Here is a 17530-nt window from a genome sequence, read left to right as displayed (position 1 = left end):
TACATTCATGTTTACAAATGATAAAATAAGATGACACATGCTGAGTGAAGTAAGTCAATCGGAGAAGGACAAACAGTGTATTTCTCATTCATTTGGGGAATATAAATAACAGTGAAAGGGAATATAAGGGAAGGGAGAAGAAAAAGACTCCTAACTCGGGGAAATGAACTAGGGGTGGTGGAAGGGGAGGAGGGCGGGGGGTGGGGGTGACTGGGTGACGGGCACTGAGGGGGACACTTGACGGGATGAGCACTGGGTGTTATTCTGTATGTTGGTAAATTGAACACCAATAAAAAATTAATTTATTTAAAAAAAAATAAGATGACATAATGCATTGTACAGTTCATCAAGAACTTGTATCAAAAACAACTAAAAGGAAAGAGCACATTTTTGAAAGCTGCCTGCAACAAAAGGATTGCCCTCTCATCGTATGCGTATCAATGCACTGAATGCTGGAAGGCCTATAAAGCTGAAAACCTAAGTTGCAATGAATAAAAGTAGCCAATGTATATTTGTTTAGAAAAATTCAACCAAAATATATTCTCACAAATTAACCAATAATTAGAACAAATGACTGACTTCTCTTCTATGTCCTATCCATAAGACACCCACCATCATCATTTTAAATACATAACTAAGAAGAAGGAATAGTGTTAAGGGGAGAAATTCAAAGAAAAGATTATTTTAAATCTACTCCAACTTTGATTATCATGAATATATACTCAGCAGTTCCATCTCATAAAACAAGTTTCCTTTAAAGACTTCAACAGCTTAAATTAATGTTTAGGTTGACATTCCATGTAACAAGGCAGATATCATTTAAGACAATCCCTAACACACCTGGTGACAGACTGGTTGACTCAACAACAGCTTTGAAACAGTAAGTCTCTCAAATACACTGGTGATAAAATCATCATCTCCATCCAAATTGATTTCAAAGCCTTTAATAATCTCCAGACTATACTATCTGTAGAGTTCAAATCTTGACAGGTATAAATGCTTTAAAATTTCAGGAAACACCTTACACCCAACCTGACTAAAATAACTTCTTTAACTGCAAACAAACATTCTGTTATCGATGATCCATGATTCTTCCATTCTCCTACATTCATAGTCAACATTTCCCAGTCCTTCCCTTCTCCTCCACTCCTAGAAATTCTGTCATTATCTACAATTAGTTCTTCCTTTAAAATGTCTCCTACGTTAGGTCCTTAGAGCTGTGTCCTTCCATCTTCACTTTCACACACTAAACCCTAGCATTACAAAGCAAACTCATTTCTCTGCTTATAGTCACTCCTAGCACCAATTCATCTTTATAGCTGTCACTTTAATCCCCCTCAAATATAACATATCATTTCTGAGTTCAATAAGCTGTAATCTATGTTGCTCTGCTTTTAGAGGACAATCTAGACTCCTGAGTACAGCATTCAAGGAATCCGAGATTGACTCTGTCAGTGAGATTTCCAAGGTTCTCTCCCTTACAAGTCAACATGAATACTCCTCTTCAACCCAAGGACCATATTCATTAGAGCCCAAATGCACTAGATGCTTCCTTAACTCAGTACTTCTGCTCCTACCACAATGCCTTCCTGCTCATTCTTCTGCTATTACAAAGAAACAAAAAAAAAAAAAAAATTCATCCTAACCACTATAAATTGTACCAACTATTCCTCTGAATGCAGTACTGTTTACCTACAACTCTGCTTTCTATCATTAGTTAAGTATAGAGAGAGTTCTGTAACGTTTTGCTATAATTATCTTGGCCTGGAATGGAATGTGAGAAATTTTAGGATATTTTGGGTTAAGATGCAATCTTTCCACTGAAGGAATAAACAGAAGTTCAGATTCATCAGCAGAAACTTTCTCATTTTCTTTAAGTGTTACCAATATTTGCATTTATGAAGAAAAGTAAGGGAGTGAACATAGACACAATTAAGTTTCTCTGGCGAGGTAGAATTTTTTTTTTAAAGATTTTATTTATTTATTCATGAGAGAGAAAGAGAGGCAAAGACATAGGCAGAGGGAGAAGCAGGCTCCCCACAAGGAGCCTGATGCAGGACTCAATCCCAAACCCCGGGATCACACCCTAAACTGAAGGCAGAGGCTCAATTCCTGAGCCACTCAGGCGTCCCAGCAAGGGAGAATTTTGTCTTACACATCTTACTTCCCCTTCCCCTCTCCCAGAAGTCCTAGATTTTGTAAACATGCAACAAGACCTACCACTCAGCTGATTGCTTGACTCACTAAAAAAGGATTAAGTGTTATCTCCAAAATAAAGTATTCAGAAATAGTAAAAAATACCCAAAATAATGCAAGGAACAATATCAGAGTTGAAAATAGTAAAATTCAGCAGCACAGAGAAATCTATTCTTGTTAGTACTGACAAATAGTAACAATCATCTAAATCCTCAGGAGAGAATGCACTACATAAATTTATTAGTAGGAAAATATGACCTTAACAGTCCCATTTAGAAATAAAGAAACTTGCAAGCTACATATTAATACAAAGAACAATAATAAGTAACAGATAATACTTTCCAAGCAAACTATTTGTGATATCAAGTCAAAATACTAATAAGAATGGCTATTTTTGCTACACATATTGGTTAAAAAATGCTAAGTCCAAATTTAAAGAGAATTGTCAGGAGTCTGTATGCATTGAATTCTTCCTTCTTTCACCACCCGAAGACTTAAGAATCATGACTACTGCTCTTGTCTCGCAAGAAGTCAAATTCACACTATTATTTATACTGAAAACCATCAGTCTAATTTAAAGATGACAATGCTTTAAAAATGCAACTTTCTAAGACAGAAAATACTAAGTTAGTTGTCTCAATTGTAGAATTGGAATTGTCACATAACCACAATAAATAAATGATAAAATAAGTTAATACTTAAAATACCCAAACTGAGGTGTTACTTAACATATTTCCTTTGTGACACACAGGATGGTTAATTAGTTATGAAAAAACTACTTTCATGTGCAAATGTCTGATAAGGAAGGCTTCGAAGGTGTGAAAAAATGTGTGAAACAATTCTGCTTTTCAGTCTATTTATATGAATTAAATAATTAGGAAGGAACTAAGAAAAGGATACCTTAGTAGCAACTTGATATGGCTGTTGTGGTTATTATGAGGGTGTTACAGGTTGAATTGTGACCCCTTCAAAAGGTATGGTGAAGTACTTACCCCAAGTATATCAGAATGTGATCCTATTTGGAAACAGAGTTAATGCAAAAGTAATGACTTAAGGTCATACTGGAATAGGGTGGGCCTACTGGATTAACCAATAGCACTGGTATCCTTATCAGAAAAGAAGAAACATAAACACACAAGGGAGAAGGCCATCTGAAGATGAAGGCACAGGTTGGAGTAATATGTCTACAGAACAAAGACTACGGAGGGTTAACTTCCACCACCAGGAAGAGGCTGGTAGGATCTTAGAGGGAGGACAGACCTGCTGGCACCTTGATTTTAGATTTCTAGCATCCATAACTGTGAGACAATACATTTCTGTTGTTTTAAGCCATCCAGTTTGTGGTGCTTTGTTTCAGCAGTTCTCAGAAATGAATACAGCCTTAGAAGACTAATAACAAATTGTTGATACTGGCAAGTGCATTACTGCTGTAACAAATGCCTAAAAAATGTGGAAGTAGCTTTGGAGAAGAAAAGAGTAAAGAAACTTTCCATCATCATAAGCAATACATACACTGTCATGAATAGAATGGTTGCTAGACATGCGAACTTTGTTATAGGTGCTTTTGGGAAGGTCTTGGATGGAAATGAGGACAATGGTATTGGACACTGGTGGAAAGGTGATCCCTCTTACAAAGTGGCAGAATTATGTTCTTCTGTTGGGTGGCAGGTAAAACTTGTAAATGATGAGCTTAAATATGTAGTTGAGGATACTTCCAAGGGAAGTATGGAAAGTGCAGCCTTGTTTTCTTTGCTGTTTATCATAAAATAGGAGAGGGAAGTAATAAACTGATAAAGGAACTGCTAAGCAAAAAGGAAAACCTCAGCCTATCCACATAAGCATGGTCTGGAGACCGGGCCAATGGTTTGTGGGACAAATACCTGCTATGGAGATTCAGCATGTGAATTATAGATCACCTCAATCATCTCAGTGGAAGCCAGGACTAGAGATGTGGTTATCCTGGAGAGAAATATGGAGGGCTTCCCGGTCTGATGGCTTGGAGAGCCATGATTGTGCAGAAAGCCAACACAGTTTTCAAGATTTTTATACCAGCAAAAATTCTGCTAGCTTGGACTGAAAGGGCTAATAGAGACAGAATAAAATGAAGAATGACTCTAAGGGCAAAGTCACCAAACTAAGGACTGAACTAATAGGATTTTCTCAGGCTGTCAGAGCAGCCTTAACAAATTAATATACTGGGAGTACAGAAAGATGCTATCACACATTTTTTATAAGATACATAATTGAGGGATTAAATCAATCAGAAAACACATTCATGTTAAGTTCTTCTAAAGAATAAAAACCCCACAAAAATTGCTATCTATTCTAAGGTATAAAAGATACTATGCAAATCATTCCTTTAAATATATTAAAGTATTCCTTTAAAATTCTATCTGGGATTGTATCTTAGAAAATTAGGTAAAGAGGGAGGGGCAAGATGGCGGAAGAGTAGGGTCTCCAAATCACCTGTCTCCACCAAATTACCTAGAAAACCTGCAAATTATCCTGAAAATCTATGAATTCGGCCTGAGAATTAAAGAGAGAACACCTGGAATGCAACAGTGAGAAGAGTTCGCGCTTCTATCAAGGTAGGAAGACGGGGAGAAAAAAGAAATAAAGGAACAAAAGGCCTCCAAGGGGGAGGGGCCCCACGAGGGCCGGGCTGAGGCCGGGGCGAGTGTCCCCAGGACAGGAGAGCCCCGTCCCGGAGGAGCAGGAGCTAGCACCGACCTTCCCGGGGTAAAGGGGCTCGCAGGGAGTTGGAGCAGGACCCAGGAGGGCGAGGATGCCCTCGGGCTCCCCGGGACACTAACAGCAACTGCGCGCCCAGGAGAGTGCGCCGAGCTCCCTAAGGGCTGCAGCGCGCACCGCGGGACCCGGAGCAGCTCGGAGGGGCTCGGGCGGCGGCTCCGCGGAGGGGGCTGCGCGGCCCCGGGAGCAGCCCGGAGGGGCTCGGGCAGAGGAAGAGGCTCCGTGCGGAGGGGGCTGTGCGGTTCCAGGAGCAGCTCGGAGGGGCTCGGGCGGCGGCTCCGCGGAGGGGGCTGCGCGGCCCGGGAGCGCGAATCCACCAGCGCAGGCCCCGGAGCACAGGGCGCCGGGACACAGCCCAGGATCCGGCCTCCCCCCCGGGACAGGCAGAGGCCGGGAGGGCCCAGGACAGCAAGGAAGCTCCTGCCCCAGCTGAGCAGATCAGGGGCCCCAGCCCTGGAGCCTCCAGGCCCTGCAGACCGAGAGCTCCGGAGTTCCTGCGGGGGCTGAATCCAGGTTTCCAGAGCTGGCCCCGCCACTAGGGCTGTTGCTCCTGGGGCCTCACGGGGTAAACAACCCCCACTGAGCCCTGCACCAGGCAGGGGGCAGAGAAGCTCCCCCAAGTGCTAACACCTGAAAATCAGCACAGCAGGCCCCTCCCCCAGAAGACCAGCTAGACTGACTGACAACTTCCAGAGGAAGCCAAGGGACTTAAAGTACACAGAATCAGAAGATACTCCCCCGTGGTTCTTTTTTTTTTTTTTTTTTTTTTTCTTTTTTTTTGTTCTGTTTTGTTTTGTTTTGCTTTTTAATTTGTTTCCTTCCCCCACCCCCTTTTTTTTCTCCTTTCTTTTTCTTTCTCTTCTTCTTCCCTTTTTCTTTTTCGTTTTTTTTCTTCCTTTTTTTTCTCTTTCTCTTGTCTTTCCTTCTTTCTCTCCTCTCTTTTTCTCCTTTTCCCAATACAACTTGCTTTTGGCCACTCTGCACTGAGCAAAATGACTAGAAGGAAAACCTCACCTCAAAAGAAAGAATCAGAAACAGTCCTCTCTCCCACAGAGTTACAAAATCTGGATTACAATTCAATGTCAGAAAGCCAATTCAGAAGCACTATTATACAGCTACTGGTGGCTCTAGAAAAAAGCATAAAGGACTCAAGAGACTTCATGACTGCAGAATTTAGAGCTAATCAGGCAGAAATTAAAAATCACTTGAATGAGATGCAATCCAAACTAGAAGTCCTAACGACGAGGGTTAACGAGGTGGAAGAACGAGTGAGTGACATAGAAGACAAGTTGATAGCAAAGACGGAAACTGAGGAAAAAAGAGACAGACAATTAAAAGACCATGAAGATAGATTAAGGGAAATAAACGACAGCCTGAGGAAGAAAAACCTACGTTTAATTGGTGTTCCCGAGGGTGCCGAAAGTGACAGAGGGCCAGAATATGTATTTGAACAAATTCTAGCTGAAAACTTTCCTAATCTGGCAAGGGAAACAGGCATTCAGATCCAGGAAATAGAGAGATCCCCCCCTAAAATCAATAAAAACCGTTCAACACCTCGACATCTAATAGTGAAGCTTCCAAATTCCAAAGATAAAGAGAAGATCCTTAAAGCAGCAAGAGACAAGAAATCCCTGACTTATTATGGGGAGGAGTATTACGGGTAACAGCAGACCTCTCCACAGAGACCTGGCAGGCCAGAAAGGGCTGGCAGAATATATTCAGGGTCCTTAATGAGAAGAACATGCAACCAAGAATACTTTATCCAGCAAGGCTCTCATTCAAAATGGAAGGAGAGATAAAGAGCTTCCAAGACAGGCAGGAACTGAAAGAATATGTGACCTCCAAACCAGCTCTGCAAGAAATTTTAAGGGGGACTCTTAAAATTCCCCTTTAAGAAGAAGTTCAGTGCAACAATCCACAAAAACAAGGACTGAATAGATATCATGATGACACTAAACTCATATCTCTCAATAGTAACTCTGAATGTGAACGGGCTTAATGACCCCATCAAAAGGCGCAGGGTTTCAGACTGGATAAAAAAGCAGGACCCATCTATTTGCTGTCTACAAGAGACTCATTTTAGACAGAAGGACACCTACAGCCTGAAAATAAAAGGTTGGAGAACCATTTACCATTCAAATGGTCCTCAAAAGAAAGCAGGGGTAGCCATCCTTAGATCAGATAAACTAAAATTTACCCCAAAGACTGTAGTGAGAGATGAAGAGGGACACTATATCATACCTAAAGGATCTATTCAACAAGAGGACTTAACAATCCTCAATATATATGCCCCGAGTGTGGGAGCTGCCAAATATATAAATCAATTATTAACCAAAGTGAAGAAATACTTAGATAATAATACACTTATACTTGGTGACTTCAATCTAGCTCTTTCTATACTCGATAGGTCTTCTAAGCACAACATCTCCAAAGAAACGAGAGCTTTAAATGCTACACTGGACCAGATGGATTTCACAGATATCTACAGAACTTTACATCCAAACTCAACTGAATACACATTCTTCTCAAGTGCACATGGAACTTTCTCCAGAATAGACCACATATTGGGTCACAAATCAGGTCTGAACCGATACCAAAAGATTGGGATCGTCCCCTGCATATTCTCAGACCATAATGCCTTGAAATTAGAACTAAATCACAACAAGAAGTTTGGAAGGACCTCAAACACGTGGAGGTTAAGGACCATCCTGCTAAAAGATGAAAGGGTCAACCAGGAAATTAAGGAAGAATTAAAAAGATTCATGGAAACTAATGAGAATGAAGATACAACCGTTCAAAATCTTTGGGATGCAGCAAAAGCAGTCCTAAGGGGGAAATACATCGCAATACAAGCATCCATTCAAAAACTGGAAAGAACTCAAATACAAAAGCTAACCTTACACATAAAGGAGCTAGAGAAAAAACAGCAAATAGATCCTACACCCAAGAGAAGAAGGGAGTTAATAAAGATTCGAGCAGAACTCAACAAAATCGAGACCGGAAGAACTGTGGAACAGATCAACAGAACCAGGAGTTGGTTCTTTGAAAGAATTAATAAGATAGATAAACCTTTAGCCAGCCTTATTAAAAAAAAGAGAGATTAGACTCAAATTAATAAAATCATGAATGAGAAAGAAGAGATCACTACCAACACCAAGGAAATACAAACAATTTTAAAAACATATTATGAACAGCTATACGCCAATAAATTAGGCCATCTAGAAGAAATGGACGCATTCCTGGAAAGCCACAAACTACCAAAACTGGAACAGGAAGAAATAGAAAACCTGAACAGGCCAATAACCAGGGAGGAAATTGAAGCAGTCATCAAAAACCTCCCAAGACACAAGAGTCCAGGGCCAGATGGCTTCCCAGGGGAATTCTATCAAACGTTTAAAGAAGAAACCATACCTATTCTCCTAAAGCTGTTTGGAAAGATAGAAAGAGATGGAGTACTTCCAAATTGGTTCTATGAGGCCAGCATCACCTTAATTCCAAAACCAGACAAAGACCCCACCAAAAAGGAGAATACAGACCAATATCCCTGATGAACATGGATGCAAAAATTCTCAACAAGATACTAGCCAATAGGATCCAACAGTACATTAAGAAAATTATTCACCGGGATCCCTGGGTGGCGCAGCGGTTTGGCGCCTGCCTTTGGCCCGGGGCGCGATCCTGGAGACCCGGGATCGAATCCCACGTCGGGTTCCCAGGTGCATGGAGCCTGCTTCTCCCTCTGCCTGTGTCTCTGCCTCTCTCTCTCTCTCTGTGACTATCATAAATAAATAAAAATTAAAAAAAAAATTATTCACCATGACCAAGTAGGATTTATCCCTGGGACACAAGGCTGGTTCAACACCCGTAAAACAATCAATGTGATTCATCATATCAGCAAGAGAAAAACCAAGAACCATATGATCCTCTCATTAGATGCAGAGAAAGCATTTGACAAAATACAGCATCCATTCCTGATCAAAAATTTCAGAGTGTAGGGATAGAGGGAACATTCCTCGACATCTTAAAAGCCATCTATGAAAAGCCCACAGCAAATATCATTCTCAATGGGGAAGCACTGGGAGCCTTTCCCCTAAAATCAGGAACAAGACAGGGATGTCCACTCTCACCACTGCTATTCAACATAGTACTGGAAGTCCTAGCCTCAGCAATCAGACAACAAAAAGACATTAAAGGCATTCAAATTGGCAAAGAAGAAGTCAAACTCTCCCTCTTCGCCGATGACATGATACTCTACATAGAAAACCCAAAAGTCTCCACCCCAAGATTGCTAGAACTCATACAGCAATTCAGTAGCGTGGCAGGATACAAAATCAATGCCCAGAAATCAGTGGCCTTTCTATACACTAACAATGAGACTGAAGAAAGAGAAATTAAGGAGTCAATCCCACTTACAATTGCACCCAAAAGCATAAGATACCTAGGAATAAACCTAACCAAAGATGTAAAGGATCTATACCCTCAAAACTATAGAACACTTCTGAAAGAAATTGAGGAAGACACAAAGAGATGGAAAAATATTCCATGCTCATGGATTGGCAGAATTAATATTGTGAAAATGTCAATGTTACCCAGGGCAATATACACGTTTAATGCAATCCCTATCAAAATACCATGGACTTTCTTCAGAGAGTTAGAACAAATTATTTTAAGATTTGTGTGGAATCAGAAAAGACCCCGAATAGCCAGGGGAATTTTAAAAAAGAAAACCATAGCTGGGGGCATCACAATGCCAGATTTCAGGTTGTACTACAAAGCTGTGGTCATCAAGACAGTGTGGTACTGGCACAAAAACAGACACATAGATCAGTGGAACAGAATAGAGAACCCAGAAGTGGACCCTGAACTTTATGGTCAACTAATATTCGATAAAGGAGGAAAGACTATCCATTGGAAGAAAGACAGTCTCTTCAATAAATGGTGCTGGGAAAATTGGACATCCACCTGCAGAAGAATGAAACTAGACCACTCTCTTGCACCATACACAAAGATAAACTCAAAATGGATGAAAGATCTAAATGTGAGACAAGATTCCATCAAAATCCTAGAGGAGAACACAGGCTACACCCTTTTTGAACTCAGCCACAGTAACTTCTTGCAAGATACATCCACGAAGGCAAAAGAAACAAAAGCAAAAATGAACTATTGGGACTTCATCAAAATAAGAAGCTTTTGCACAGCAAAGGACACAGTCAACAAAACTCAAAGACAACCTACAGAATGGGAGAAGATATCTGCAAATGACATGTCAGATAAAGGGCTAGTTTCCAAGATCTATAAAGAACTTCTTAAACTCAACACCAAAGAAACAAACAACCCAATCATGAAATGGGCAAAAGACATGAAGAGAAATCTCACAGAGGAAGACATAGACATGGCCAACATGCATATGAGAAAATGCTCTGCATCACTTGCCATCAGGGAAATACAAATCAAAACCACAATGAGATACCACCTCACACCGGTGAGAATGGGGCAAATTAACAAGGCAGGAAACAACAAATGTTGGAGGGTATGCGGAGAAAAGGGAACCCTCTTACACTGTTGGTGGGAATGTGAACTGGTGCAGCCACTCTGGAAAACTGTGTGGAGGTTCCTCAAAGAGTTAAAAATAGACCTGCCCTACGACCCAGCAATTGCACTGCTGGGGATTTACCCCAAAGATACAGATGCAGTGAAACGCCGGGACACCTGCACCCCGATGTTTATAGCAGCAATGGCCACGATAGCCAAACTGTGAAAGGAGCCTCGGTGTCCAACGAAAGATGAATGGATAAAGAAGATGTGGTTTATGTATACAATGGAATATTACTCAGCTATTAGAAATGACAAATACCCACCATTTGCTTCAACGTGGATGGAACTGGAGGGTATTATGCTGAGTGAAGTAAGTCAGTCGGAGAAGGACAAACATTATATGTTCTCATTCATTTGGGGAATATAAATAATAGTGAAAGGGAATATAAGGGAAGGGAAAAGAAATGTGTGGGAAATATCAGAAAGGGAGACAGAACGTAAAGACTGCTAACTCTGGGAAACGAACTAGGGGTGGTAGAAGGGGAGGAGGGCGGGGGGTGGGAGTGAATGGGTGACGGGCACTGGGGGTTATTCTGTATGTTAGTAAATTGAACACCAATAAAAAATTTTAAAAAAAAGAATATAATTTCCCTATGTAAAAAAATAAATAAATAATAAATAAATAAATAAAAATTTAAAAAAAGAAAATTAGGTAAAGAAAAAAAAATGCTATCATTTGTTGAGGAACTAGAAGAATACTATGATCCAGCATAGTATGGTACTTAAAAATCTGAATTCAACCCCACAACACTAGCTGTGTAACCTTATTCAAGTTATTGAACCTCTCTGTGCCTCAGTTTCCTCATCTGAAAAACTGAGAATAATGTTAACTACCCCAGGAGGATGATAAAAAGATTAAACTTTTCATACTTGAAAAACATTTACTTAGACTCTTCTAAGTGTGATTATCAGTGCCTACGTACAAAAAAAAAAATAGGATAAATCTTACACAAATAGCCTTATACTGGTCTGACCACAAGAAAATAGGGATTCCTAGTATTATTAAATTTTGCCTTACTGAGAAAGTTGAATCAACTGAGGACATAAGAATCAAGCTACCAAGTCTAACAAATGGTCATAAGTGTCAAGGAGAAGAGCACAGTGGTTTTGAAGAATCAAGAGCAATCATGGACTTCTAGTTAACTGAGAGATAATGTAATAAGACTGGGTCTTCATCATAGGTGGAACCAGTGCAGTGCCCATTCAGCTCCTGGCTGGGTCATTTCTGCAGTCACATTGAACTTCTTGGCTTTCCATCTTTAAGAAACTGGGCAGCCCTGGTGGCTCAGCGGTTTACCGCTGCCTTCAACCCAGGGTGTGATCCTGGAGACCTGGGATCAGGTTCCACGTCAGGCTCCCTACATGGAGCCTGCTTCTCCCTCTGCCTGTGTCTCTGCCTCTCTCTCTCTCTCTCTCTCTCTCTCTCTCTCTCTCTCATGAATAAATAAATAAAATCTTTAAAAAAAAATCACGGAACTGAAGGCACAGTTGAAGTCAAGCATTTATGAGAGGAAAAAAAACCTGCCAGGTGCCAAAGGTAGGGTACTGTAGTAGAGTAAGATGGAGGTGGAGGTGGAATTCATGTGACTTCTCCACTGTAACTACAACAAAGGAGAGAACTTCTTTTCATTTTAAGAGCTTGGTATTAGGTGGCTCCATGTATGTAGTTTTAAGAGACATGAGATAATATCCATCGAATCTCAGCATTAAAGGGTAACTTCTGTAAAATAAAAAAAAATATGTTCTCTTCTTTCTCACATACAATATTCCATTGAATGTCAACTATAAAATATCATAGAACAGTGAGAATAAATAATGTTTAAAATTTAAAGAGAATTACTCTCTTTCCTAGAAATTATTAATTTCCCAACAATTATGAAAAGGGCCCAATACATAGGATGAATCAGATTTACTAAATTAGGACAATCAAAAAAGTGGGAAGAAGCCAATGATGGCAAATCTTGTTTTGAAGATTTATTAGTGTCCAAATGAAGTACATATTGTCATTTTCTGCTAACACAGGACTTCATAGTATATCTTTAAATCTAAGAACAATGTCCTTTGTAAAATAACACTAAGATGTAAAATATTATCCTTTGTCATAATCATTATAAATTGTATTTAACAATAAAAATGACTCACTCCTTTTTCATCTTCCAGGGATCTCATTTGTAGGCATTCAGAATGGCCCAGTGTTTGACATACTGTCATAGGCTGTCCTACAATACGGCCTCTAATATAACTAGTCTGTCCCAAACCCCTGGTAATAGAATTATTTACCTTTTTACCAAGAAAGTTGGGAAAGTGCCAAAATCTGCATGTGGAATGTGGAATGTGGCATGTGGCATGTGGCATGTGGCATGTGCCCAGGCCAGCTTTGAGGAGTTAGTGCTGTGAGATCTAAAGTTTTTACGAAGTTGTCTAAAATGAAAAAACATGTCAGCAGGGCCTGTGGTGGTTCCATGAGTGCTAAGTGTGTCAGTGAAAATATCAAGTGTAGTTTCCTTAAGAGCAGAAAATCACTGTGAAGTATAGAAGACACAAGCAGAATTAGAAAGCAAAATTTTTTAAATAAAGCTTTTTTTGAGTGATAAAAAAATTAAAAGGCAAATAAAATGACTCATTTTAAAAACACAGGCCCATTTCCCATTTCCTTCAGAAATTCAAATCAATAATTGGAAAAGCTAGTTTTAAACATCCTGTTTTTATATCAAAATCTAGGCCCCCCAAATATTATTATTAAAAGTTATCAGTTAATTATCTCTAAGGCACAACCAAATTGCTATAAGGTCAGAAATCTAGTACCCCCATTTCCTATCCAACAGATAGCAAAAATGTCTATTTTTCCAAATATATCTATATTATATCATCTATAAAAATATGGGAATATACATAAAATGTAAAATTGACAAATGTTCAATGGAATCACTGTCACTGGCTTAGAGAAACCCAAAAGTTTATACATTACAAGCTGTCCTTTGAAAGAATATTTCATAAATAAAGAACAAGGAAGAGAGATCTTTTCCATTTGTTTTCTAACAACCTACTTTTTTTAGCTATGACAGTAAGAATTAAGAAGAATGTGTTATTAACAAAATTAGACAAAAATTATTCATTATTTCTACATTAAGTAGCAAAGACATTGCTAAGTATGAGGCACAACAATCCCTTATTTAGCCAAAAATGTAACTTATGGTGATAACTAATTAAGGCCCAAATCAGTAACTAGACCTAACATGTAATTTTATTCTAAATTATCAAACTACCTTTTATAGTAACAGATAATTTAGTGCTCAGTAAGTTCAGATACTTCATTTAAAAAGGGGGTGGGGGGCTAGGCAATTCTAGGAGTACAGAAAGAAGAGAAAGACTACAGAGAGCAGATATTAAATTGGCAAGGCTGTAATGTGTCCTTCTTAACCATGGTTTTTGACCAGCTGATCTACAATCTACCAAGGTTGCTTCTCTTTCGTTTCTTCCTATTCTAAGAGTATTTTATCCATTTTCAACGTGGATGACCAGACCCTAAACACTCTTCTCTTTATACATGTGAATAAAAACCTGTTGGAAAACTTATTAGCATGAAAACAAATTATGTTACTAGTGAACCGTAAGTACCCTCAAATTTCCATCTTCAACTTACATCTACATAATCATCTACCCACTCAATATAAATGGAAAGTTTCCACTGTATCATATCAAACTTACAGAAGAAAAAGGTCCACAGTTCATTCATTAAATCTGTAGAATTCCAAATTTCCCAGGATGTTTTCTGCTACATTTACACCTAGTTATTTCTCATTCTATGAATGAGGAACAATATTTTGCAAAATGCACTCAGATTTATAGGTTAAAATTTCTGATGAGTATTTTCTGGCATTATGTTCCAACAGAGAAACCACACATTTTTTAATGAAGTTTAATCAAATTTCCATTTTAATAGAAATGTGGCTTCAACTAAAGAGTTATTAAGAAACATTAAACAAAGACAATTTTAGAAAACAGATCCAATATGCAGTTAGTGAAGCCAGTATGTACCGACAAGGTATTGTTCTACTATTTGTAGAAGTATTGAGACCAAAAAGATACTACAAAAACTGCCTAAGGAGCTTTTGTTCTTTACCTGTTCACTAGACACAAATAATGCATAAAAGCGTTTAACGTGCTATAAGTATCAGGTGCATACATCCCTTTGAATTAGTATTTTTATATTCTTTCAGTAAATACCAAGTAGGGCAATTGCTAGGTTATAGGGTAATTCTGTTTTTAACTTTTTGAGGAACCTCTGTACCATTTTCCACGGTGGCTACACTAGTTTGCTTTCCCACCAACAGAGCAAGAGGATTCTTCTCCTTTCCCCAGATCCTCACCAACACCTATTGTACTTATGTTACTTGTTTCAGACATTTGTACAAGTATGAGGTGGTATCTCATTATAATTTTTTAAATTTAAATTCAATGTATTAAAATATAGTGTATTATTAGTTCCAGAGGTAGAGTTCAGTGATTCATCAGTCTTCTATAATACCCAGTGCCCTGGGTACTACATCACATGCCCTCCTTAATGTCCATCACCTACTTACCTCATCTCCACATGCCCATCCCCTCCATAAGCCTTGGTTTCTTTCCTATAATTAAGAGTCTCTTATGGTTAGTCTCCCTCTCCGACTTCGTCTTGTTTTATTTTTCCCCTCCCTTACCTATGATCTTGATTTGTTTCTTAAATTGCACATATGAGTGAAATCACAGAACTGTCCTTCACTGATTGATTTATTTTGCTTACCATAATACCCTCTAGTTCCCTCCACATTGTGGCAAAAGACAAGATTCCATTTCTGATGGCTGAGTAGTATTCCGTTGTGTGTTCATGTATATACATATACCATATCTTCTTTATCCATCCATTTGTCGATGGACATCTGGGCTCTTTCCAGATTGGACATTGCGGTTACAAACATTGAGGTGCAGGTGCCCCTGCAGATTACTACATTGTATCCTTTGGGTAAATAAGTACCTAGTAGTGCAACTTCTGGGTTATAGGGTAACTATATTTTCGACTTTTTGAGGAACCTCCACACTGTTTTCCAGAGTGGCTGCACCAACTTCCTTCTTGCCAACAGTGTAAGAGGGTTCCCCTTTCTCCACATCCTCACCAGCATCTATTCTTTCCTGATGTATTAATTTTAGCCATTCTGCCGGGTGTGAGGGGGTATCTCATTGTGGTTTTGTTTTGTTATAAAGATTTATTTATTTATTCATGAGACACACAGAGAGAGAAGCAAAACATAGGCAGAGGGAGAAGCAGGCTCCCTCTGGGGAGCCCAATGTGGGACTCGATCCCAGGACCCTGGGATCAGGCCCTGAGCAGTAGGCAGATGCTCAACCACTGAGCCACCCAGGGGTCCTTCATTGTGGTTTTGATTTGTATTTCCCAGATGTCAAATGATGTTGACTATTTCTTCATGTGTCTGTTGTCCATTTGCATGTCTTGTTTGGAGAAATGTCTGTTCACGCCTTCTTGTCCATTTATTGACTAGATTATTTATTCTTTGGGTGTTGAGTTTGATAAGCTGTTTATAGATCTTGGATACTAGCCCTTTATCTGGTAAGACAATTGCAAATATCTTCTCCCATTCTGTAGGTTGTCTTTTGGTTTTGTCAACTGTTTCCTTTGCTGTGCAAAAGCTTTTTGTCTTGATGAAGTCACAATAGCTCATTTTTGCCTTTGTTTCCCTTGCCTAATGCAACATGTCTAGCAAGAAGTTCCTGTGGCCAAGGTCAAAGAGGTTGCTGCCTGTGTTCTCCTCTGGGATTCTGATGGCTTCTTGTTTCACATTTAAGTATTTCATCTACTTTGACTCTATTTTTGTATATGCTGTAAGAAAATGGTCCAGTTTCATTCCTCTGCATGTGGCCATCCAATTTTCCCAACACCATTTGTGGAAAAGACCATCTTTTTTCCATTGGATATTCTTTCCTGCTTTGTGGAAGATAAGTTGACCATAGAGTTAAGGGTCCATTTCTGGGTTCTCTGTTCTGTGTGTCTGTTTTTGTACCATTATCACACTATCTTGATGATTATAGTTTTATAATAGAGTTTAAAGTCCAGAATTGTGAAGCCACCAGTTTTGGTTTTCATTTTCAACAATCTTTTGGCTGTTTAGGGTTTTTTCTGGTTCCATAAAAATTTTAGGATTATTTGTTCCAAGTTTGTGGATGGTATTTTGATAGGGAATGCACTGAATGTAAAGATTGTTCTGATAAGCATAGACATTTTAAAGATATTTATTCTTTCAATCCATGAGCATGGAATGTTTTTACATTGCTTTGTGTTTTCCTCAAATTCTTTCATGAGTGTTCTATAGTTTTCTAAGTACAGATTCTTTGCCTCTTTGCTCACATTTATTCCTAGGTATCTTATAGTTTTTGGTGCAATTATAGATGGGATCGACTCCTTAATTTCTCTTCCTTCTGTCTCATTGTTAGCATATAGAAATGCAACTGCTTCCTGTGCACTGATTTTATATATTGCAACTTTGCTGAATTCCTGTATGAGTTCTAGCAATTTAAGGGTAGAGTCTTTTGGGTTATCTAGATAGAGTATCATGTCATCTGTGAAGAGTGAGAGTTTGACGTCTTCTTTGCTGATTTGGATGCCTTTTATTTCTTTTTGTTGCTGATGGCTGCGGCTAGGACTTCTAGAACTACGCTGAACAACAGTGGTGAGAGTGGGCATCTCTGTCGTGGTCTTGACCTTAGGGGGTAAGTTCTCAGTTTTTTCCCCATTAAGAATGGTATTTGCTGTGGGCTTTTTGTCTATGACATTTATGATACTGAGGTATATTCCCTCTATCCCTACATTGTGAAGAGTTTTAATCAAGAAAGGATGCTGTACTTTGGTCAAATGCTTTTTCTGCATTAATGGAAAGTTATCATATGGTTCTTATCCTTTCTTTTATTACTTGTAATATATCACATTGATTGATTT

General features: G+C 39.1%; 1 protein-coding gene across 10 annotated transcripts in view; it reads right to left on the bottom strand.

The window, feature by feature from the left end:
• KDM4C (lysine demethylase 4C) overlaps positions 1 to 17530 on the bottom strand; it is a 408440-nt gene that overhangs the window by 190671 nt on the left and 200239 nt on the right. The gene's annotated exons all lie outside the window — the stretch shown is intronic.

The sequence above is a fragment of the Canis lupus genome, chromosome 11 (genome assembly GCF_003254725.2).
Source record: "Canis lupus dingo isolate Sandy chromosome 11, ASM325472v2, whole genome shotgun sequence".
Lineage (NCBI taxonomy): Eukaryota > Metazoa > Chordata > Mammalia > Carnivora > Canidae > Canis > Canis lupus.
Note: the sequence above shows the minus strand (reverse complement) of the source record. Positions and strands in the feature narration are given on the sequence as shown.